The following is a 24224-nucleotide window of genomic DNA, read 5'->3' on the forward strand; positions in this document are numbered from 1 at the left end:
CAGTCCTATCACCAGAAGTAGCTTACAGATTCTTTGAAGGTGGGGACTGCATCTTACAAAGTAAACAGGCATTTTTCACAGTGTTTATTGAATTAACTTGGGAGAATTTTTCTTGTTTCCTTTTGGAAAATTAGGAGCCATTACTTGCTGAGTCAATTGTTTCTATTCTCTAACAATTTAGCTTTCTCTGATTCTGCATAGGAACTATGGCTTTACCTCCTTCCAGAAGAGTTTTTATCTGATAACAGTAAAAAATAAAAAAATATATTAACCAAATACCTGAAAGATTGTTTTCAGTTACCTTGTAAGTTTTCTTAAGCTGAACTTTGCTGTAGAACTGATGCTTTTCACTCTTTTTTTTTTTTTTTATAATTCCTAGGTGAGGGAGAAAATGGTCTTTGAGGGATAAAGCGTGTTCCCAGGTTATCTTAGAGAAAAAATCCAGGAGTTTGTCCCTGGCACTTCCACACTGCCTCACCTCTGATGACTGACACTGGGAGTGAGAAACAGTGGGCACAGCACACAGGCTTTTAGAAAGGGGGTCTTGTCCAGTCAACGCAATGACTTAACGGTAATCCTGAAGAACTAAGAATTTACCCTGTCTGATGTTGGCTTGAAAGGGCTGTGTCTAAACTCTTTCTGACCAATGAACAATGGATGCTTTGTTAAATGGAGATATCTCTGGATAAGGGGCCATCTATATTGCATTAAAATTTTTTTTTCTGTAAATGGAATGAAAGTTTTTGAAATTGGCTCTGTGTGGGGGTGTGTGGTGTGTGTGTGTGTGTGTGTGTGTGTGTGTGTGTGTGTGTGTGTCAGAGAGAGAGAGAGAGAAATCCCTTTTTAAGATGTATGTAGGTCCTCCTCATATATCCAGGCCCTTTATTTTGTCTGTATTTTACAACCTCATCTTCAAAGTGCACTTGATTCTAAGAGCTGTGAAGACTTTTGCCCAAGAGCAAAATGGCACCACAAGTTACCATCCTCATGTGTGAAAGGTATATATTATTTTGGATCATGACCCACAGCCAGCTCACATCTATCCTGCATGAGCATCATCTGACCACGGTGATCATTAGCATCGTTATTATTTCAGATCCCCTCTTCCAGGATAGATGTCATTAGGCCAGGTTAGTGCTCATGGAAAGCAAACGATAACCGTGGTTTCGTCTCTAACTATAAACTGTTGGGAAACTCTTAAATTTTACAAGTTATTGACCCAGGAAACTGCAAAAAGAAGAAATTGAATTAATATCTGGGATTCCACATCAAACCCGCATTATTCAGTCATTCCAAATTAAGCGTATCCTATAGATTCAGGGGCTGGCATGCTTTTTCTTAAAGGACCAGAGAGTAACTTAATGAACACATCTGTGTGTCAGTTTCCCCCGCTGAAGTGATAGTATCAGCATCCTAGAACTGACAGATCGCTTTTCTAGAAAGTTTAGAAAGAGATGGTATTTACAATGCATGCATGCATGCAGAAAAAAAAATGTTCAGATTCGAATTGATATAGAATGCACATGAGGACTGGTTTAGGGTTCCTGAAAGCAACTTGATGTTTATATGGCAGAAGGGCACTAACGTGGAGCTGGATACCTGCCTTTTGCTTTGCGAGAATAGATGTAGCTAATAGTTTAGTTAAACAACTTCCTGCCCAAGCCAGCCAATTTTTACTGCCAATGGGACCAGAGGGTGGGCCGGTGACCCTCAGAATCGGGTCCCCTTGGGTCCCCCAGCCGCTGCTTCTTCAGCAAGTCCCAGAGCCCAGGGCAGGAAGTGTGTCATATGACAAAGCTCGCCTGCGGTCGCACAGCAGAGCATGCCCAGCAAATTAATTTAAATAAAGCATGTCGAATATTTGCTTCAGTTGAAATTCATAAAATGCCATTCCATTAAATTGTGTTTTCATTTATGTCAGGCAACTGTCGTGCCAAAGCTATTTTTTTTATTATATTAGAAGTTATAACATACATTTTTAGAAGTAATAAAATACATTTTTAAAATAAAACACTGTCATGATAAAGATATTTGCACTCTGTAATATTGATTTTGTAGCAGAATGATGGATGGTGAGTCTAAGTGTTTTTTTTTTTACTGCAATTAAAATAAACATTCATAAAGACTCTGCATACCCCCCTCTCCCTATGAGGGCTCTATGACAGCTGCCAATGGCTCCTCTGAGAAGTAACACTCCTGGTTCCCATGACTCAAGAACATCCTGGAGTGAGGTGTGGGGAGCTGAGCAGACTGACATAGAAATGGGGATGTTATGTCTTTAGGGAGAGAAGGGGCAAGTGCTTTTCCTTCTCGTCAGGGAAAGAGGGAGGCCTGGAGGAGAATTTAATTTGTGGCTTGTGGGGCCACCAGCCCTAACTCCTGCTCCTGCTCCTCTCACGGCCAGATCTCAGAGCGTTCCCCTTTCCTTCCCCTCAACCCCCAGCCAGGTGATCACACACTCTCTTCTCAGAAGGGCACAGCAAACCTGAATTCTGGGACTTGCTTCTGGCATTGCTTCCTGGTACATGCTGATGTCTTGCTAAGCATGATATTATTGCATCACTTCTGAGGAATGATGACTCTCATTCCTAAAGTCAACAGACACGTACTCAGTGGCCATGCTGAGCCAGGTGCTGTCATGGGTACTACAGATGTAGGATAATGACTTGGAATCTCTAATCAGGAAGAACTTGGGACCTGGTAGGTGGACAGTTGCAAAAAAAATAATTACAACCTAAGTTCGGCAGTCACTCCAAGAAAATGTCTTCTTGGAAAAGAACCCTCTTCACAACAGAACAAAGCATGTAGGAGGGCCCTGAACTACGCAGGGAAGTGAACGCACTTAGAAATAGAAGCATCCTCTCTAAAGAAGATCTCTGACATTCCAAGAAAGCAGGAGAGACATAATCTTGAGGATTTCACTAGAGCTAATATTTCAATGAGGTTGATTCTAAGTATAAATTAAAAATATAAAAAAAAATTTAACAGAAACCCAAACTCACATTATTGTTGCTGTTTTTTTCCTTTTTGGTTACTAAGGAAAAGCAATATTTTAAATATACACAGGATAGATACCAGCTTCTAGTAGATTCTTTTGGGTATCCATCAAATTGCAAGGACTTCTTTTCCCCAAGAATTGCCCTCCGTCCCTACAAAGATGGAGGGATAAGTCCTATGGCCTCAAGTTCCTAAACCTGGTGCGCACAGCTGACCTGACCTGGGTCCATCTGATTTTCTGTGTCCTGAGAATTAGAATTGGGACTAAAAGAGGCTAATCTGTCTGCAGTGTCCTGGGACAAAGCACCTTCGGGAGTTGTGTAGAGTCCATCTTCCGCTCACCACGTACATGAAAACACAGAAGGAAGATGGCACTGGTCACAGAGAGGAAATGAAGATGGATAGCGAGCCCCATGGGTTCTGAAAGCTTCTATTTCCTGGGGCCAGTCCCCTCCCAACACAGACCTGTTGTCCTTGTGTTCTGTAAGTACCCATGGGTCCTACACACTTTCCTTCTTTTGGGTAAGTCAGCTCAAGTTGGTTCCTGTACCTTGCAACCAAAAGAGTTCTGTCTAATTCTCTCTGGTTTAAATGAAGTCCTGCCTACATGACTGAGGGACCCATGACATCAGCTGTTTTCTCCCTTGTGTGTGCTCAGGGTTTCAGGTCTGTTTGATCCCCAAGCCCTACCTTAGACCTGCTGAATCCAACTGCCCTTGGATGGGGGACCAGGAATCGACATCTTGTGACAAATCAATAGGATAGTCCTGTGGGTGCCAGGTTTTAGAGCTGCTGGATAACACGATAGTCCTTGTAATTCAACTACAATGGACCAATGCTGCCACATATGCGGTGTCATTTTCCTCACAATGACTGAGACACAGACCTTATTTATCTGGGGAGATGCTGATTGCCTCTCCAAACGTTTCCTTCCAGGTGGCAGCTCTGCTAGCCATAACACTTCTGTTTTATTTCTATCCCTTTACTCACCAGGGACCTGTCCGGTTGCTGGATTTGGAAGCAGAAACCCAGGCATGTGTAGCTCCACCTCTTTCTCACCTTCCTTTTGGGAGCTAGGCTGCCTGCAGAGAGCACGTGCTCTCAGGCGCACTACTCCTTGCTAGAGATTCTCTTTCACAGGCTCTGCCTCTGTTAGCAGGGACTCCCCCTTCTACAGCAGCCATGACAGGGTGGCAAAACCTTGTGAGGTTCAATGTTATACCTGCAGGTAGAGCTACATGACCAGATCACAGCTTACCAAGGTGATATCTTGGACCCACCTGGCCCATTTCTTGGTTTTACATCTCTATTTTCTTTGACAGGGAAGAGGAGGGCTCTTGATTGAGCTCCCTGAGATCCCCCATTATTACGGACACCATTCCTGATAAGAGCACTGTCTGTCCAACACCAAGTCCAAGCTCTCTGCTCTGACCCTGGGGGAACCTCTGGAGTGGTGCTTCTCAAACTCACTGTACATACACCTAATTCCTGGGCAGTTGGTGAAAATGGAGGTTTTGATTCTGAAGGTCTGGGGTTGGGCCTGTGAGTTTGCTTTTCCAACAAGCTTTCAGGTGACAACGCTGCTGCTAGTGGGAAGTCCACACTGCACCTATGAGGTTATACAAAGGATGCCTTCCAGAGGCCCAGAGCCATACAGGTGCGGTAGGCAGTATAATGGTCCCCCAAAGATGTGCATGCCTTAATCCCTGTGGTTATATCACCTGACATGGCAAAGGAAAATTAAAGTAGCAAATGTAATTAAGGTTGCCAATCAACTAATTTTAAAATTGGGAGATTATATTGGGTTAACCAGACAGGCCCAATATTATCACAAGAGTCCGTAGACCTGGAAGAGGAAAGTAGCCGAGGAGGCCAGAATGATATGATATGAGAAGGATTCCATCAGCCATTGCTGGCTTTGAAGATGGAGGGAGGGGGCATGGATTAAGGAATATGAATGACCTCTAGAAGATGGAAAAGGCAAGAAAACGGACTCTCCCCTAGCATCTCCAGAAGGAATCCAGCCTTGCTGCTCCCTTGATTTTAGCCCAGGGCGACCCATGCCAGACTTCTGACCTACAGAGTGATAAGATCACAAATGTGGATTGTTTCAAGCTGCTAAGTTTGTGGTTGTCTTTATGGCATCAATAGAAAACTAATACACAGATACTTCCTTCATAGCAGCATGATACCTAGGCTGGGATATAGCAACCAGAAAACCAGCCTGAGAGGTTTATATACAAGGGATGTTTTGTAAAGAAAAACAACAAAAAAAAACCCAAAAAAAACAAAAACAAAAACAAAACAAAAAACAATATAGCATTCCTTGATGAAAAATTCTGAAGTTTGAAATGCCAAAACTACCAGACTGAGTGAATGGGACCCACTAATGCCCGAACAGACTTGATTTTGAGCTAAGTGAGCATGACGAGCACGCTGTTAAAAACTCAGACCTCATTAAACCTCTGATGAAGCGCACAGCAGGGGAAATGCAAGGTGCCCGTGACTCTGAAAACCAGATCCAGTGCAGCGTGGGGCTGGAGGCCTGGGCCCCAGGAAAACGGCACGTGTCACCACGCGGTTCCTCCCCGAAGGGAAGCATCCTCCCTGTGCTGCAGGGTCTATTTTCTTCAGATATTTACTGAAGAGTGGGAAGCTGAAGATCCCGTGATGATATCACTAGCTGTAGGGAAACTCACTCATTTTGGGCCAAGCCTTCCCTGACTGGATTTCAGATTAGAAAAATAAACTTTTTAAATGTTTCTGCCCAGAGGCGGGGAATGAAAGTGTGGCTGCTAGAATTGGCATAACTCGTGTCATTGGGTTCATTCATTTGTGCAACTGTGACTTAATTTATTCTATCACTGGTGCATTCATTCATCAAATATTTATTATGTATCCACCAAATGCCCAGCATTGGGAATACATGCTCAAGCATGGTGTAGCCTTCCTCTCAAGATGTCAGTCTTGTTGGAGAGAAAGGCTGTGCTCCAACTATGATAATATTGAGCGTTATGTTCAATAACTGAGCTCTGCCCCCAGGCACTAAGGAAGCATGGAGAAATGGCACCCAACTCAGTCTAAGAGAGGAAGCAAACGGGGGTGGGTGGAGGGGGAACCCAAGAGGGGTGAAGGAGGAGGCACAATTCAAGATGAAGTTTAAAGGATGAACATTAGACTAGAGCAGGCACTCTGGCGGGAGACTCAGCATGGCACCATGAAAGGACACAGAACATTGAGAGACGTTGAGAACTGGGATGTGGCTGGAATTCGGGGTGCGTTCCTGGAGGGACACAACAGCGGTAAAGCTGGAAAGAGAAGCAGGGGCCATGAAGAGTTTTGTGTGCCGTGCTAAGGAGAATGAGGACTGAGCAAACGAACAGGGGGTGTTAAGCAGGTGTGACGCAGTGAGATTTGAGTTTTGGAAGGATCCCCCTGGTGGCTCTGAGGAAAGTGTCCTGCAGGGGCAGGGAGGCAGGTGGACCAGATGGAGGCAAGAGAAGTTCAGAGTCTGAATGGGGCCACGCGCAGAGGGGCCCTTTTTAAGGAAAGACCAGCCTTGGGGACCAACAAAGACTTATTCTAAATTGGGATGAGAGCTTCGGAATTCATTCAGTTCTCCAGGAAAAGTGCTAAAGAAACATTAGCAAAGTGACATGCGTGGAAGGCTTTTGCTGGTGGACGTTCTGTGTTCTTCTGGCTCCATGAAAGTTTGTGGGCTGAGAATACACGGAAGGGAGGGCCATGGTTAAGATGCCATTGTGTATTGTTGTCATCTGCTGTGATTATAGGCTCGGCTCCTGGTTTTTCATTCAGAGCCATTTATTCAGAAAATCCCTTACTCAGAATTAAAGTTCATTCCTCATTAATTCCGTGGCGGCTTTCTGTAGCCCGGTGATTGAATTACCTAATAGCACCTGCCTGAAACGATTAACATGAGAGGAAGCCACGGGGTTGTATTTGATGGAAATGATTTGTTCCCTGAAGTTGTAATTTTATTAAAGGGGGATCCAGTGAACCACCTTCACAAATGAAGGCGAGGTCCTGGCTTCCGTGAGGTTCCTGGGAGGTTAATGAACGATTAGTAGCTGACAAATGACAACAGGGCTTAGGAAGAAGGTGGCACTTCTCAAGTGGTGGGTCACCATCCCTGGGAAAGTGAGACATTGTTTTGAAGGGGCTGTGTGGTCCACCTCCTGTTAAGTGTGGTGACCTGGGAGAGGGCCCACGCTGTACTCATGAACTCACTCTTCAACACAGCCTCAACCTTATGGATTGAAGTATTCCCAAGTGGATCAAGGAGGGATGAACTCCACTACTCCCCTGGGAGGATGTGGACTAATACCCTGGGTTTCTCTCTCTCTGAGACAGACCCAGGCAAGCTGGTGTTAACAGGACCTGAAGTTTTCATCTGAAGTAACTGGCTTTGTACTAGACTCCTTCGGTAAGTTCCTGGACTCTTGAAAAGTTCAAGTTGAAGGGAACAGGGAGAGTAAGGACACAGGCTATTGAGAAATGGTCTAGCATTTTGTTCAGCCATTGAAAAAACACATTTTCTTTGAAATGCATTGTTTAGTAATCATATCCATTTTCTAATTTTGTTGAATTAGGTGTAGACATATGTACAGACAGACACACAATTTATATGTCATTTAAGGACAGAAATAATTTGTACTTCCCCAAACATAAATAGACTATTTTCATGATATTGACATTTTTAATCCCTGAGAGGTCTGAAGAACAAATGGGACCTCTGAGGGCTGGGTGGGAGTGACCCTTAAAAGAACATGGTGGTGCCACCCTCACCTCAACATCCATATCCATCCCAATAACCAGAGGTACTTGAGACACCTCTTCGGGACATTTCCTCACGTCTCTCCACTCCATTTCCTCCTCTCATCCCCTCAGAGACCGCAGCCTCTGTACTGCTGCATCTCTTCTATTCTAGTGGAAATAGGGTCCAGTGGCGCCATGCTGCCTACTGCCATAGCGCCATTCCAGGAGACACTTGCTGGCAAGCTGCTTAAGTCAATCGTGTGAGTCTTCACTGAGGGGAAAAGTACACCCCACGGGCAGGTGGGGGGGCAGGCAAGTGGAAGGTAATTTTCTATTGAGAAGGAGAGGCTTCTGGGCGCCACTCAAATCCTATTAGGACACATCGACTCCAAAGTTTGGGTTGGTCTGCACTCACGACATAGGCTTTCCCCACCTCTTGCCTAAGTTCTCCTCACAGGGGCCCAGGTCGAAACTTAGTCCCACACTAGACTACATGGCGACATTTCCAGGGGAGTTTTCAGAGCATAATTTCACAGGTCCTGCCCCTAAGCAACAGAATTGGACTTTTCATGAAGTGGGTCCTAGGAATCTGTATTTTTGTAAAGGCTCCCCCAGTAGTTTGGATGTAGTTGGTCTGAAGGGTGGCATTTAGGCAGCAGAGGCAGAGAACACCTATGTTGTATGCAAGCCTCCTTGTATAGACAATGAGTCGATTTGGCTGTCACTGCTCCCCTCAGAGGCTCTTGCCCACGTCTGTCTCCTGGATGCCTGATGTGGGTCTGGGACCATCTGTTTGTTTTCAGGTATACGGTCTACCCTCTGTGTCGCTGTGTACCTCTCTGGGCTGCTCGATGCAGACATGCAAGCAGCCCCGGGGACTCCTGTGAAGACCATTCCCCAGGTTCCTTTACAGAGCCTGCATCACAGCCTCCCTGGCCAGACTACCAGCACGAGCTGCCCCAGCCTCTCTTCCCAACGCAAGTCTCAGAAGTTAAACAGTGAACACTGGAGGGCCAAATTCCCACTTCTCCACTTGGAAGAGCCATTCATGGTTAAAAAAATATATGTTAAAAAAATCCTCTGTGTACATTCACTTCTGCGGCAAACTCATGCATTTCCTAGACGTTTTGTTTACACATATGCTTGCTGAACTATTATATCTGAGTTAGTGTGTTGTCAGGCCTAATTTAAGAACAAAATTTAGATTGTAAGCTTGAATTGTTGCTACAGCCACGTCTAGTCATCCCAGACTCCTTTCGTGCACCACACGTGCCGTGTTACAAGCAGGAGCAGCTGCACTGGGCCAAATGACCTACAGGGATGCATCTAGTAAACAGCTCTTAGGAACCTCAGTCCTGGGACTTATTCATATGTCCACAGCAGTCCACCCTCAACTCCACCCCCAGTCCTCCTGTCGTCTCGCCCACTTCGCAGCTAGTTCTAAATACCATCACAAGGCTCCTAGTTTTCATGGCAGTCATCATCTTGTCCATTAACATCATTATCTTATTCCAGGGTCCATTAGAAGTCCTGCTGTAAGGAGAATTTGGGGTGTCGCTGTTTGTTACATTGCTGGTCACCCACAACTCTAGCAGTTGTGATGAATACGCTGCATACAACTCTCGCCTGTATCACACAGTCCCTCTTGCTTCCATTAAGACCATCATTTCTCCCCAGCCCCCACCCTGTAGCCATCACCTCATTATAACGCCATTACGTTTTAGCATCATCTACATTATAACTCCATTACCTTTCCCATCACCACCATCACTTCCCTCATCACCCCCTCTACATTTCAGTTGCCCTCATCTTCTCCTTTTCAGCCACTAGCTTTTCAATTACAGGTCCATTATCTTTGTTATTACCTTGGCTACAGTCATAATTGTTCCCATAACAATTTCAATGTCTTTATCCACCCCTCTACGATGCAAGACCCCGGCCACCTTTGATACAGCTACAGGAGTCCCTATCACACACTAGACATGTACTGCAACAGCCCCATTCATGTTAGAAGCCCTTTCTTTGCCTCTATCAAACTGCCCATGACAACGTTAACCACAAAAGATCTGCCACCTTCCACGGCAATTTCACTATTGCCATTGTCATTTTTATTTACAACTCGCTACGCATTTCTCTGTCACAAAAAAAACCCCCCAAAACCAGTAATAATCCTCATCTTAACACAGGAGCAGCTCATCTACGCAGCCTTGTTACCGTTGCCTGTCTGACTCCAAGAATCCTAACCACCAATCTCTTCTTCAAAGCAGCCCACATTAATAGAACTGGTGATGCACACACACTTCTGACATTCTACTGTGCGTGTCAGGGGAGGCAAGTTGCTCACCGTTGCCCTGTTTTATCCATTACATTGTAAATTCATGGTGAGCCAGGCCTCATTTCCTTTTCAGGACTATTAGCAGCTGGTCAAAGTCAGCATTCAGAGAGGGTGGTTGATTGACAACGCATCACCACTCCTTTCTCTTTACACTCAGTCTATTGCTGTTTCATTGATCACTATCAAAACCTCATCAATACAGTTTTTATGATTTCATTTTACCCTCCTCTTCTAGGAGAGATCCATCTCTGAGCCATTTCTGAGCCATTATCTCAATAATTATCATGGCTTCCATGGCCATGGCTCCATGACAGGGCCACTATGTCACCTTGAGTAATGGGGGGACAGGCGACTCCACCACAATGCCCTGCTTCTCTTTCAGAACAGCCCTCAGTCCCACAAGGAATGACCAGATCTGCTGTGGCCTCTCTCCAACAGGCATTCATCGTTGCACAAGTGACACTGACACTCTAACCTGCACGTGCCAGGGTTCAGATTACAAAAGGAGGTGTTTTCTTCCTGGAGCCTGGCTGTGTGATCTCAGGTCCATCTTTCAGGCAGGCTTATGTGGAGGAGCTCTGGGCTCAAACCACCTGGGTTCAAATCCCCACTCTGCCACTTCCCAAGTTGTTTGATTTGGGCAAATTATTTAGCTTTTCTATACCTCAATTTCCTTATCTGCAGAATGGAGATAATAACAATACCTATTATGATTGGTTGTTGGGAGGAGTAAATAAGTTAATACATATAAAGTTATCAAAACAACACTTAAAAGCACTCAACAAATCTTAACACTTCTCAGGGCTCCATTTTGCCCTCACTAGAAGATGAGATTGGACTAGAATAACCTCTAAAGTCCTAGACTGCGTATCTGATGGGTCTGTGTTTCTGCTGTCAGATTGTCAAGAGTTCTCGCAGAGTTTCATCATCACAGTTCTTAAATCATTTTCCAGCTTCGCTGTACTCTGCTGACTCAGTGGGAGTCACAGCGCTCCCTTGCCCCATGGTCACAATTGTTCTGCACTGGGGGGTGGGGGTGGGGGCGGGGTAGTCTCTAGGCATTTTCTTCTCTGCACCTAAGGAAGACTTGCGGCGCTTTTGCTGTGGTTGGACTTGATTTAGCTGCATACATGTACATTCAGCCCACACTGGCACATCTTCACAAGTTGCCCTCCCTGCTCTAAGTAATGCTGGGAGTTCTCAGGTGGGACCTGAATACGCCCAACTTTAATGCGGGAGCCATCCAATCAGCCAGGGCGGCTCCAGCCATGCTACAAAGGAGACAACGTTTGACTGTAGCTTAGCTTTCTTCTATCTTGGTGTTCTCTCTCTCTCCCTCTCCATCTCCTCTTTCTCTCTCTCCCCACCTGCCCCTCTTCTGCTGTTAGCTCTCCAGACCATCTCCACTTGCACTGGACGCCCTCCTCAATCCTGCCTTTCCCAGCAGAGCCCCATGTTCTGAAATTATTTTTCCTCTTCTCTCACCATCATTTCTCTTCATCTTTTCTGCATTCTCCTCCTCCAATGGCCTTTAGACCAAAAATGATCTAATAAAATAATGGGCAGTCCAATGTGGCTAAATGGGTCTCTCTGGGGTCACCTGCCTTGTTGAGTGGACATCTGGGAGAGACCATGACTCAACAAGAATGTCTCTCAAATGGCAGAATTTCAGATGGCAAGGCAGAACTGGTGACTTATTTTTAATTTAATTTTTTTTTAACATTTGAGAGGGGTGAAGGTAGGGTGGCGGAGTAATTTCTGGAGCAGAGCGATTTCACAGTGCCAATCGAAATATATTTTGTGGGCACGTCCAGTTCTCTATGAAACACACTTGAAGTGCATCTAATAAATTATCCTTAATTTACCAATCTCTCCATTTCTCAGAGGCTATGGAACCATCAGCGAATGAAGCCATCTCATCTGTCGTGAAGTTTCTGCAGGTTCTTTACAGCCAATTGCTAGTAATATGAGAATTCAGTTGTCAGAAGTCAGTCTGAAGTGCATGAGGCTTTCAATGTAAACAGCATTCTTCTCAAGCAAACACGAGGAAGAAAGATGCTTCGCTTTATGATTACAGAGACAACAAACATTGGCTGGCACTAGTCCAATTTTACAGAGACTGCCGGGACCACAGCACATTTTCTGCCTCTAGATTGTTGGTCTTCGGCCAAGGCAATCTAAGGGCTGGCACGGGAGCCAGGGTGAGGTGACACAGCTAGCTGTGGTAGCTGCTCCACCCGCACCGTCATCGGCAACTTTTTCCGATTCCGGTTCTCTTTCCCTCTCCTTTAATTCCTGCTTTTCCATAGTCTGAGGTGTCACGCTCATTTTGCTTGCTGGCTGTGTACCACCTGTATTTTCACGGCTCAGCTAGGTCCCCATGCCCTCTCATATAAGGTCTTCTGCGCCATCTCCCCCTTTCTGAGCCTATGACACTCGTTTTGGTTCTCAGTAACGTGACACAGCCAGTGCCAGGGCGTAGTACTTTGTACTTCACCAGATTGTCAGGCATCGGCTTTCTATTTGTTTTCTGGGTTTAGAATTGCCCTCTGGACTAAATGCTAAGCTCCTTGAGAATGGGAACCATGATTGTACTTCCTTAGTGCGACCCATGGCGCCATACTTTTGTATTTGACACGTAAGAATTACTCAATAAAGACTTGCTAATGGGCCCTTCTACTCCTTTCTCTTATTTCCTCCTTATCTGCTTCCCTTTTACCCATCCCATTCCACTTCCCCTTTTCCTCTCTGCTGCCTAAGTGCCCCAGGCTGGTGGCGCCCACAGTCACTGCTTCAGCCTGTTGGAGGCAGCACTGGTTCAGGAGATTTCTGACTCCTAGCTTCCTAGGAGCTAGGGATTGCATTTAAGAATGACAGCTAGATGGGACCAACTCTCAGCCAATCAGCATCCTTTGGTTTGGCGTGAGAAAGAGGGAGAGGCTAGCCTCGGGGTCATAAAAAGGTGCCACAATAAAAGCTGTGACGGGGCCAATCGGGTCCACGCACAAAGTCAAGCACAAAATTGTAAATGCCAGTTAACTCCGGACACTATATTTGTTAACTATCCTGTAGATACTTTTTATTTGGGGGAAAATCTGGACAATTTAATTTGCTTTGACAACATACCAAAGGGTAACTTTACATAAGCATTTTCACTAGAAATGTGGGCCGAGCTTATGATCAATTCTCATCAGTATGTTGGAAAGCAATTTCAGTAAGTACTTAGCTTAATCAATTTGTATCTCCATGCTGACCTTCGGGACTCTGTGCGCCGGTCCCATTGTGCAGCCTGCTCTGCAATTCTGTCTCTTCAGACAGCACATTTCTCAATATTTGCGCATGGCTTTCATAGTCAATCGATGCGCTCATCTGTTGCTCCTTTTAACAGCTTCCCTTGCCTGGGGAGGTGAGAGCCAGCAGCGTCCCTGCCACTGGCGTGCATGAGAGAACACTTGTTTACTATTCCCTAAAATCGGGAGAACTAAGAAGATAGCAGGGCATTCTGGGATAATGAAAATAATGGGGAGAAGTAAAAATTTTTTATCGGCTTGTTTACACAATTATGTAAATGATGAGCACTTGTACATGGCTGATTCCTCAATTATTCATGGTTTGAGGCTCTCGAAAATTCAATTCAACTAAATAACCTTTTCTTTAGCTCTTATTATGAACAAGGTACTGTAATCTGAGGAAGGGGAGACAAAGATACAATCTGGTAAGGAAAATCAGAGAACTACACAATTGACTGTAATACAAGCCAAATTAAGTACAATAAGAAAAGCACAGTAGACGCGTGAGGGTTTATAGCAGGCAGAGCAATCATCTGTTTGGGTGAATCCTGAGGGGCCTCATGGAAGGTGGAGACGGTGCGAGCATTCCCTCTTCTCTATCTCCAGAGCCACTGTGGGTACAGGCCTCTACCACCTCTCATCTGGATGATTAGAGCAGCTTCTTATCTGATCTCACCTGTCTAATTGCTGCTTCCCGACTCAATTTTTAAAAATGCAACCTGATTATGTCACTGCCCAACTTTGAACCTTCCATCATTTCCCACTGTCTGCAAGAAAGAGTCAAGTTTCTCAGGATCTCACACTGGAAGATGAAATGTCTGTCACCCTCTGAAAGCTCAGCACCCCTTGCCTCCCTGCCATGTCCACAGTGCTGTCTACCTGGGGCTTCAATGACCTTGCCCATGCTGCTCCTCCTACCTGGACTGGCCCCCTCCTTCTCTCCTTTTCTCTTCTCCCTTCCTGGCTTCCCCATTCGTCTAGAGAGCTCTTACGGCACTTTCCTTACTGCCTCCTGCCCCAAGACAGGGCTGAGGACTCCCACTGCGCCTCTCATCACCCCACACACTTTGTAATTCTGGGAGGGTATAGGCATGCTTGTCTGCTTTGTAAGAGTGTGTTCTCCTATGGTCAGAGTCCAGACCTGGCGTGGCACATAGTATGTGAGCCAGGCACATTTGCTGCATTCAGTTGAATCTGTTGTGAGGGTGGGTAGGAGGCACCATTCCCCATGGGATTATGGGGTAAATACATGGTGGGAAGTGAGTGCCGAATATTCTTTCACAGACATTGAAATAAAAGAAGGAGATAGAGAGTCCTAAAATCATTCGTAAGCTGCGTTTGTTTGGTTTAATGGAGACTAAGGCTTGTTTATAAGCAGCAGAAGGGGAAGAACTTATAGAAAGAGAGAGGAAATAGGAGTGAGGATCCAAGGAACGGATGCCGGCTCTGGGGGAGGTGGTAGGGAAGGAACTGAGCATGAGTTCAGGGGAAGAGTTTGCCTTGCAAGGAGTAGGGACCCTTTCTCTCCAGAGAGTCGGACAAAGCGAGTTACGGGGCCGGCCAAGCAGAGGAATTCTGAGAATGAGAGGAACAGGACTAAGCAAGCCTGCTGTGCTTGGCAAAGGGAGAGGTGAGCTGCCCTGTAAACGGCCAGCTGACAGCCCAACACCAGTACATTTCCCCACATCGACTGCAAGATGTTGAGAGAAAACGCAAATAAATACTCAGCAAGTACTTTAACAAGCAACGGCCTTTCCAATACGACGCTCTTGGTAAAAGCTGATCACCACTGAATGGGGTGCTTAATTTGCTAAGGAGCAGGACTGAGCAAGGGCACTCCGTGGAGACCTCCTGGCGCTCTTCCCTTCAGTGCAGAGCAGCGTGGGCGCCTAGGGGAGCTGTGTCCCAGGGAAGGCTGATCAGAGGTTTGGGCAGAGTCAAACCCTGCGAGTCTGGAGCCCTACTTCACGCATCTTCCTCAACTCTATTGTCACAAGGCAGCAGAAGTGGCCATTCACATTCATACCGTCATTTCTGTTTGAATTCTTTTAAGCCACACTTTCAATGGACGATGCATATTTTGCTCCTAAACGGTCCCTGGAGGATGGGTGAGATTTGGGGTATTAGGACCAGAGCAGGAGGAGTGGGTTTACTCCCAGCTGTGCCCAGGCTCAGGGTCTCCCCTCCTCTCCCAGCCAGATCCTTAGAATTCTTAACACCACCTCAGGAAAGCATGGCGGACCGGGATGCAAGTACAAGGTTTAAGCTCAAGGTTTAGCTTCTTCTGAAAGGTTCTAAAAGCGGCTATTATTTGGTGAGGTTCTAAAGGGAAGCTTAAATTCAGGGGCACTTCAGCAATGACCACCACATCAAAAGGACAAGCCATGTTTTTAAGAATCTCAGGATTTAATTCTAAGGATTCCCAGGCGTCTAGTTTAGTTGGGGAAAGATGGGGAAGAAAAGATAACAGGTTTTCTTTATTTATTTGTAAAAATACTTTTACCTCAATATTGAAGCCATCATTTGTGCTCACCTTTTGTTGCTTTCCCACTCCACCCCCTCCTACTCTGTTTTTTAACATTTATAAAACTTACAGAAGAGTGTAAAACTGGAAGGCAGTCATACTTCTATAGCTTGATAAATGCATTTTCCCTTCCTGACACTGAACCCACCTAGAAGAGTTACAGAGGGAGCTAAACATATTAACCAAGATGAAACATTCATACTTCTGACCATTTTGTATTATTCTCAGCAAAAGTCAGGTATTAACAGCATTAATATTTAATTAAATGACTGAATAGTAGTTGCTCGATAAAGGTTTTCTGCCGGGAACTGGAAGTTCTCAGAGAGTGTGGGAGTATAGAGATTTTTCCCATAGATTATCACACATAAGTTATAACTCTATCCTGTGCCCTATGGCCTCAACGTACCTTTCTTTGAACATGCAAGACACATCTACATACACAATACTAGACTTGAGAGATGAAAGAGACCTTCCACACACACACAAACCCGGTTTCAGGCTGCAGAAAAACATGAGTGAAGGTAGTTTCCTATAAGCAACTGTGTCAGACCAGCATGCATTTTCATCTCCTTATTTGTTTAATCTGTATGCAGAACATATCATGAAAAACTGGGCTGGGCTCAGGGGAAGGAGGCGTGCAAACTGGTAGAAGAAATGTTGATAACTTAAGATATGCAAGTGACACCATTGTAGTGGCAGAAAGTAGCACTGATTTGAAACGACTTCTGATGAAAGTGAGAGAACGAAGTGACCAAGCAGGGCTGCATCTGAATATCAAGAAGACAAAACCATGACTACAGGGGAAATATACAACTTGAGCACAGATAATGAAGACAACTGACATTGTTACAGATTTCGCTTCCCTTGGTTCAGTCATCAATTCAAATGGAGACTGCAGCCAAGAAATCAAGAGAAGGCTGAGACTCAAAGGGCAGCAACAGAAGGCTTAGGAAAGATCACCGAGGGCAGAGGTGTCATTGGAGATCAAGGCTTAGAGCATCCACGCCCTCATATTCCCAATGACTATGTGGAGATGTGAAAGTTGGACAGTGAAGAAGGCCGACAGGAAAAAAAGTGGCTTCATGTGAAATACGGTGTTGGAGGAGAGCGCTACCGTTAGCCGGGACCACCAGAAGGACGCACAAGTGGGTCCTACGGCAAATGAAGCCTGAGGCATCGCTGGAGGCAAAAGTGACGAAACTGAAGCTGCCTTACTTGACGCACATCAGGAGAAGGCAGGGTTCTTTGCAAAAGACAATAATGCTGGGGGAAATGAAATGGAAAGCAGCAGGGACACAGAAGGACCAAATCTGAAATGGACTGACTCCATCAAAGAAGCCATAGGCATGAGTCTATAGGAGCTGAGCAGGGCTGCTGAGAACAGGGCGCTGTGAACGTCACTCATTCTTAGAATTGCCAAGGAGTCGGAGCTGACTCAACGGGCATGTCACACACACAGCGCTTCAAAACCTGTCTGCTGTCCAGAGCAGCCTTAAAGCTGGGAGCTCAGCTCCCCAAATATAACATTTATCTCAATTTGGCAAGAAGTTGAAAGCCTATCTGGGGCCATTTAAATTCTAATGTTATTAAGGTCTCATCTAATCAGTTTTTAAAATAAGCTGCTTTTTAAATGCTCGGGGAAGACAGGTAGGGGTAGCAGGAGGCTGGGCGAAGCAGTTCACACCAGCCTGGTGAATGCCCCTCTGTTTGAATTGCTAAAGGACCAGAAGGCAGCTGAAGGTCTTCATACTTGTAACTTGTGCAATTCCAACAGCAAACCAAGCTGGTGAACAGCTATTTGTAAGTACAAGGGGACAGGGCTGTTCTGGACCACCCATGCTCTCCTGTGAGGTCAGCCGTGCACATGTGGCAAGGCTGGCAGAGAAAGGTGGACTGGCCTCCGTGCCAGGAATGGCTTTCAGATTTCATCAACAGAGCTGCTGGTACCTCTGAGAACTGCTTCCGCCTCCCATAGGCTTCTGAGAAGACCGGCCTCAGGAGGCCAGCACGGCCCGCCACCCCTGTGTGGACCCACAGGCAGTTGTGAGCTGGCTTCCAGGGAGGCCGGTCACATCTCGCTTTGGTTTGGTGCTCTCTGAGTTCAGGAACTTCTGCCAGCCCTAGACTGAAACGGAGCTTCACCCTGGTGTGTTCAGGGCTCTGATGGGCTTTGGGATTCTGGTTCTGATTCTGACACCAATTCAGATGTGGGATTTTTTTCCCCACATGAAGCAATTTTCTGACGCCCGCTGGGTGCCCCCCATTCAGCTCAGTTCTGACACTCTCTACCCAAAGAGAGCACTCAGATTCCACCGTTGAGGGCTCAGTGCCAGAGACTGCCCTCGACTTCAGATGCTAATCGCAAGTCCAAGAAGTCACCTGGGCTTCTGGCTAACTGGCTACTGATTGGAAGTTCCCGCAACTTCCTGCTTGGGTTGGATTCTGTGAGCAGCTCACAGAACTCAGGAGATGCATTTGCTCCCTAGATTACTGGTTTACTACGAAGGATATTGGCATATGAATACGAATATGAATATGAATGATATGAATCAACAGCCAGATGAAGGTTCATAAGGTCCCCAACAAAGGAGCCTCTGTCCTCGGGGAGTTTGAGGCCAGAAGTGTACTGGTTCCCAACCTGGAAGCTCTTTGAACCCTGTCCTTCCGGGTTTCTATGGAGGCTTTATGGCACAGGCATGGCTGGTGAAATCATTGGCCATTGGTGGTTGAACTCAACCCCCAGCCCCTCATCCTGGTAGATCAGGGCTGGGACTGAAAGTTCCAACCCTTTAATCCCATGTTTGGATCCTTAGGGGATTTCCAAAAAAAAATCACCTCATTAACATAAGGTGTGGTCAAAAGGTGTTTGTTATGAATATCAAGACACCTTTATCTCTCTTATCACACTTAAGAAATGCCAAGGGTTTTAGGAGCTCTGTGTCAGAAGCTGGGATGAAAACCAAATACGCATTTCTCATTAGGCATCCCAGTATCACAGGGAGCATCCCAAGCTCTGCTTTAAACAGCAGGCTCAGCCTTGCCTTTCGCGAGTGTTCTCTGGGTCAGCCTGCAGAGTGACCCCACAGGAAGGTCAGGGGCAGGGGAAGATGCGATCGAGAACAGACGCGACACTTCTCTTCACTAGTCACCCCTTGCCCACTGCCTATCCGCTGTACACAGGCTTCTCAGATCTCCTAGTGGGGTCCTTCCAACTCCACCAAAAGTCTCCAATACCAGGGATGGATGAAAATATGTGGGTGTTCTAGTTAAGCTAATAATTTGTCTCCCATTTAAACCAATATCCTTTAAGTAATTATCCAACATTGACTTAGAGGAAGATGGCGGCATCCTGGATTTGATACCCTCACTGAACCCACCTTATTCAGAAGTCAGTTTAGAGGCCACTACTTTTATTTAAGTAAGTTTCTTTTCTGTGTGTGTGGGGGTACCTTAATCTTTCAATGCAAGTGGTTTGTCAACTATTCTTTCAGCTACTCAAGTACATTCTCTGAGAAGAGTGCTGATAGGTAAAAATGTCTCCATCTTAATACATTTCCAGGGATGCTCATGTGACAACCACCCCTCGTTGCTGCCCAGATGGTCCACTCCATTCCAGCTCTGCTTGGTCCCAGAAAACTTAATCTCAACTAGCTGTTAGCCTAGAAACACCAAATTAACCAATTCACTCTTAAATGGGAATGGCTGATAGCCAGCTCAATGTACCGATGTCTCTTGTGAGTTTGTACATTCAGAGGTGTTTGCAATGGCCCGGGGTACTCTGTAGTCAAATGTCCCCAAGTGAGGCAGGATGGCACTGAGGATATTCTGGACTGAGTCAAACATGGGGCTTTGTAACAGACCTGTCCTTTCTCTCTACAGTGTTTAGATAATGAGTGCATGGTGCCTCTGAGGAAGGAACTGAGTTTTTTCATGAACAAACTCTAGCAACCGTAGAAGCAAATATAGAGAGAAGGCTAGTGGGTATATTATCATTGCTCTGTACAGTAAAAAAGGGCCTCCCCTGTTTGAAAAGTCCAATTCGGCACGTCAAATTTGAGCGCCAGGGAAAGTTATTAAGGGAGCTCAATAGCCACTGCGCCTGTCAGTTCTGTGAATCCTGCTAGCCTTTTCCCACGGACCATTTTTTTAGAGGTTATTATTTCAACCTGAAAATTATTTAGACATGTATATGTGGGGTGGAAACAGAATTAGGAAAGCTTCTACGTGAAAAGAAATAAAACGACAGGTTTTCTTCCTCTGGCCATATAAATAGTTATGGATAGAGATAAAAAGATGGATATTTTTTCATAATGCTTTATGAGAGGTTTGGAACTCCAGAAATTTCCTAGTCAGGCTGGTGAATAATTTAGCAACTGATTCATGCAGGCCCAGCGCAGGCCGTTTGGGCTGGAATCAAGTGTAGCCTCTTGGAGGGGCTGAGAGCAGTAATACACTTTTATTACTAACCACATCATGAAATGCATTTCAGGAATATTTAATGAGACTCCCAAACCGGGGTGCCCAGTTTCTCCAGCTTTTTCCGAGACCGTGTGAAACCCAGGGAGCTCACACTGTTGAGCACCTCGTTTCAGGGGGACTGTCCCCCAGGCCGTTGCTGCCGTGACAAAGAGCCTCAAGTCCCTGGGGATGTACAGTCACTAGTAAGAGCCTCAAACCGGCCCCTGCAAAGAGGAATAACAAAAGGTTCATAGGAAACGGTACCTTCAGTGATGGCGCCTTCGATGGTCTCTCTTTCCCGCACGTTCTGTAATCCTAATGCCCAAAGGGACCCGGCCTCTGTGCAGTTACGATGACACGGCCACCTGAAGCAGGAAGAGGGAGGGAAGAAATCCATTTATGCTTTCAGAACAAGGAATCTTGGCTTCCCTGCCATCCCAACTGCCACGCCTTCTTTTCAATACACTTGGAGGTACACCATGTAGATTTCTAAAGCAAAAAAACAAACAAACCTCTATTGTTATTTATTTTTCTCTCCAGGGAGTTCTATTTGTTTCATTAATTTTCTATTATTCATTCTAATAGTTTGGCAATAAAGTGGTCAATACTTAAGGTAAAAATTCTACAGACTGATTATAAATCCCGAAAGGTGTTTTATGTAGCAAATCTATTCTGAGATCTTTAAAGGTGGCTATAGTTATGTGCTTAGATGACCTGAGTATGACAAATGCTTGACACTCCCTTCCAGGAAGCCACTCATCCCCCTCAGACCTGAGTCCCTCGTACGTCCTTCACGTCTGTGGCTTTCTCTGTCATAAAAGTCACCATTTATTGTAAAGCTCTCCCTTTGTGTTGTTCTCACGCTGGACTCTTCACGCCTCAAGGGCAGATTCTCTCTCCCCACTCACCACCTTAGCTCTGGTCCCAAGCATAATGCCCGCACAAAAAAAGCTCAATAAATCCTCCCTGAGTAAATGCTGCATAACAAAGAGCAATTCTCTCGGGTTGGAACCACCACCTGCATACAGGAGCAGTGACGTCTGTTACAGGGGGTCTTCTGTGTCAGCACGTTGTCGGGCTCCTTAACAGGGCCCCTGTGCAGAAATGGCAACGGGCGCACCGACACAGCTCCGGGGACCATGGGCATAGTCCACAGTAGGATGATTACGCCTTTGAGGGCTTGCTTCCCACAAACCCTGCTGAGCCTTCTCCAAAGGGGACTCCAAGCCTCCGGGATCTCATTTAGAGGCGCCTAGCGAGGATGTGTTTGCCAGAATCAAGTAGCACCGGCTGGAGGAGGGAGCAAGCCTTTGGCTAAGGTGTAGGCTTGCTCATCTAAGTTGTTCCTGAATAAATCAGCCTTCCCGGGAGGACCTGATGGAACCTCAGGACTGGAGGAAGTGGGAAGATCATTGAGTTCTGGAAAGGCGAGTAGATTTCATCACTGGTGAATATTCCACTATATCAGCAGTGGCTGCCTGGAAAGCGGGGTCGGGAAGGACCCTGAGGCTGCATCACTGGGGAGCAGCTGCCGGAGGTGATAGCAACACCAGGTATTTTCCTCCTCCAATTCGAAGCTGGCTGCTCCCGAAGCGAGAAAACCACAGGTCTTCGGACAGTGTCGTCTGGACAGCAGCTGCCCCAAAATTTGTAGCCAGTTTTACTGGCAGACAGCTCTGATATTACAAAATCTCTCTTTCCATGGAATCAAAACTCGCTTTCCTTTTTGTTTCTATCCATTGACCTTTATTTTGTCATCTTATCTGTGAGGTGGTATCCTCACTCTTAGAAAGCTGGTCCAATCTCTTTTGAAACAACTAGGTCAAAAGCCATCAAAAGTATTGGCAAAATCCCCTTCAGGTTAGTTTATCAACGTTGATACCTTTGATGTGCTGTTTTATTATTATTTCCCCAACTAGATATAGGCATGGTCACTCATTCATTCAACTCACATATTTGTTCGTTACATTTTAAATTTATTTGATGTTCTTGAAATTGTAAAAGTGATTAGCACTCATTGTAAAAAGGGAATTCACATAAGATGTTTACAGAAAAAGCTTATCCCTTCCATCCAATCTCAGCCCCTTGAGGTAACGTATTAATAGATGAGTATATATCCTTTCACACTGTCACACATCAAGTCCCCAGGAAGCAGACTGAGACAGGATATACACACCGAAGGTTTAGGGGGGTACACTCTTGTAAGAGAGATGGGAGGAAGGACAGGCCAGATGGAACTCTGGAGTTGTCCTGCTTTGAAAAGGGACAGGCCTTTGGACCCCACCTGTCTTTAGATATGGGCTGCTCCCAGGTAGGGGACAGGTACAACCTCGGGCAAAGTAGCTCCCTGTGGCTAAAGGGACTCCTGGCAAGGGCCTTAGCTGTGAGCTGTCAGCAGCCAACACTCCCAGTGGCTGGAGGTTGAATGTCTCAGTTGGGTGGTACCCCACAACCCCTATGATACACACTCCCCACCTTGTGCTCGTTTACACCAATGCATATGTACACAGATATATGGGATGTTTTCATGTACAGTTTTTAACTGAAATAGTCTGCAGCTTGTTCTGAATTAACCTAAGTACATCATCATTTTTCCTCTAACTTATGTATACATACCCATGGTTTATATTAAAAGGATCATAATATACATCTAGGCTTTTGTAGTGCAGTCTCCTTATGTTTCTCCTCTACTGCTTGCCTCTCTCCACCTCCTCCCTTTCCTCCACCGTCCCCACAACCCTGTACCCCATGCGGACAGCATGGAATGGAGCCTTTTGTACTTCTGTCCACACTCATGTGACCACAGATACACGTATGTGACTATAAGGGATAAACCCACGTAGTTTTTTGGTTATTGGGCGCAATGGTTGACTAAGAGCCTTCTGAGTGCCCAGGCCTGAACCAGGCACTGGAGATACAAAAAGATGACACAGCCTCTGCCCTCACAGAGCTCATGCCATGAAGAAAAGCCACGTGGGACTGGCAGTTACAGAGGGGGGGAGTTCACTGATGGAAGCCTGCACCAAACAGAGTTATTTAGAGAATGAAAACTGGAACGTGAGGTGTCTGTGTTCCAGTCCTGTGCTCTCTTCCCCTTCACCAGTTTTGTTGTTGTTGTTTTTGTTGTTGTTTTTTAACTAGCTTCCATACTGCGGGCCGACCAATGGCCACACTGAGTTCAGGCAAGTGTGTGCTGACCCTCCTGAAGCTGTGACCACAGTGGCTCTGTGAGCAGGAAGCTCAGGATGAACCTAATGCACTTGTGATATAATACGTACTGCCTCCCTAACAGACCCGTTTAATTTGATTAGCAAGCCAGACAGGTCTGAGAGGAGAGCCCACATAGGCCTTTTCTTAGAGGAGCTTTTCATACAAGACAAAGGGTTATCATAACAGACACTGACGCTGGTGTGTCACAATGTGGGCACGTATGCCCGTGGTGACAAGTTCCAGAGGCAAACCCGTTAACAGAGATAAATGTCAGCTGTGGGGCACACGCTCCCCAATCCTTTAAGCCTACACACTTGTGGGGGGACTGAGACGTGGGGCAGAACCACAAGAGGCGTTTGCAAGACCAAAGAGCGTGGTGACCTAGCTCTCCAGCAACTTCAGCAAATCGATGTGTTCTTTCTGTCCATTCTCTCGACTCGCTCGCTCACCTGCACTTGCCCTTGTAGTGCCCAACCTTTCTTTCATACCTATTTTCTAGGGTCAACTTATAACATCTCATCATTGAAACAACAACGTTTTCCTATGGAATACATCTGGAAAATGTGCATTATATTTTCTTTCCTCGTCTACTGAATGTGAGTCCGGGAACCCAAACAGCTGGGTTTGGACTTGA

General features: G+C 45.8%; 1 protein-coding gene across 1 annotated transcript in view; it reads right to left on the reverse strand.

The window, feature by feature from the left end:
* TNR (tenascin R) overlaps nucleotides 1-24224 on the reverse strand; it is a 378542-nt gene that overhangs the window by 161956 nt on the left and 192362 nt on the right. The window contains exon 2 of the mRNA XM_019647030.1: nucleotides 20645-20745. The gene's annotated coding sequence lies outside the window, so the exon portion shown is untranslated. The remainder of the gene's footprint in view (nucleotides 1-20644; nucleotides 20746-24224) is intronic.

This window comes from Hipposideros armiger, unplaced genomic scaffold (genome assembly GCF_001890085.2).
Source record: "Hipposideros armiger isolate ML-2016 unplaced genomic scaffold, ASM189008v1 scaffold_6, whole genome shotgun sequence".
In the NCBI taxonomy this organism is placed as follows: Eukaryota; Metazoa; Chordata; class Mammalia; order Chiroptera; family Hipposideridae; genus Hipposideros; species Hipposideros armiger.